The sequence below is a fragment of the Pteropus vampyrus genome, unplaced genomic scaffold (assembly GCF_000151845.1).
Source record: "Pteropus vampyrus isolate Shadow unplaced genomic scaffold, Pvam_2.0 Scaffold8, whole genome shotgun sequence".
NCBI lineage: Eukaryota > Metazoa > Chordata > Mammalia > Chiroptera > Pteropodidae > Pteropus > Pteropus vampyrus.
In genome coordinates, this window is record NW_011888789.1 from 3753568 (window position 1) to 3755382 (window position 1815).

The window sequence follows — 1815 nt, forward strand, 5'->3', positions numbered from 1 at the left end:
TTTCCTTTGGATAAATACCCAGTAGTAAGATTGCTGAATCATTTGATAGTTCTATTTTTCACATTTTGAGGAACCTCCATATGGTTTTCTATAGTGACTGTACTGATTTACATTCCCACCAACAGTACACAAGGGTTTTCTTTTCTACACATCCACATCAACACTTATCTCTTGTCTTTCTCATAATAGCCGTTCTAACAGATGTGAGGTAATATCTCATTGTGGTTTTGATTAGCATTTCCCTAATAATTAGTGGTCTCAAGCATTTTTTTATGTACCTGCTAGTCATCTGTATGTCTTTGGGGGCGGAGGGAGAGGGATGTCTATTCAGGTATTCTACCCATTTTTAATCAGATTTTTTTTGCTATTGAGTTGTATGAAATTTTTTATATGTTTTACATATTAATCCTTTACCTGATATATGGTTGCAAATATTCTCTTCCTTCCAATTCTTTAGGTTGCCTCTTCATTCCAGAATTGTTTCTTTTGCTATGCAGAAGGTTTTTTAGTTGATATAGTCCCACTTATTTATTTTTGCTTTTATTTCTTGTGTTTGCTGTTGTATCAAAAAAATCATTGCCAAGACAAATGTCAAAGAGGTTTTTTTGGTATGCTTTCTTCTTGGAGTTTTACAGTTTCAGATCTTACATTTAAAGCTTTAATTGATTTTGAGTTAATTTTTATGAATGGTGTAAGCTAGGGGTTCGATTTTATTCATTTGCATGAGAATATCCTTTTCCCAAAACCATTTATTGAAAAGACCATTTTTTTCTCATCAAATATTCACGGCTCCCTTGTTAAATATTAGTTGACCATATGTGCATGTGTTTATTTCTGGATTCTTTATTCCACTGGTCTATGTGTCTGTTTTTAATGCCAGTACCATGTTGTTTTGATTACTATAGCTTTGTAATACAGTTTGAAATCAGGAAGTGTGATGCCTTCAACTTTGTTCTTTCTCAGAATTGCTTTGGCTATTCAGGGTCTTTTGTGGTTCCATAGAAATTTTAGGATTTTTTTCTATTTCTATAAAAGTGTCATTGGAATTTTGGCAGGATTGCACTGAATCCATGGATTACTTAGGGTAGTATGGACATTTTCACAACTTTAATTCTAATGCAATATCATAAGATATCTTTCCACATATTTGTGTCTTCTATTTCTTTCATCAATATATTATAGTTTCCAGGGTATGGATTGTTCTAGTTATTCTTTCATAAAACAATATTTAATGAGCATGTTCTAGGTGCTGGCACTATTCAAAGATCTGGGGATGTATCACTGACATGCAAATCCCCTGCTCTTGTGATACATAGACTCCAGTAGAGGGAGACAGGCAAGAATTACAAAAAAAGCAATGAATGAAGATGAACAGATAGCGGATAGGTATGTTTGGGGAGGGGAGGAGCGGGGAAGAGAGAGAGAGAGAGAAAGGAAGGAAAGGAGAAAGAAAATGGATAAACATAATTGATATGTGCTAGATAAGCAAGGTAATGGGATTGTAAAATAGAGAATGATATGCTGTGGAGGTTTAGGGGAAGAAACTACTTCATCTTGAAATGTCAAAAGACGCTTCTTTGGAGTAGTGATTTTCAAACTGAGATGTGAGTGACAAGAAAAAGCCAGGAAAAAAAAATTCGGGGGCAAGGAACAAGAAAGGACATAGTCCCTGCCATAGAAACCAACTGGTGTACCCAAAGGGCTGACAAATAGCACATACTAAGAAACAAGAGAATGGAGGAGCATAAATTGGGGTACAAGGTAGATGGTATTTGACTATGTGAACCATGTTAAAGATGAGATGTAGAAAGAGTA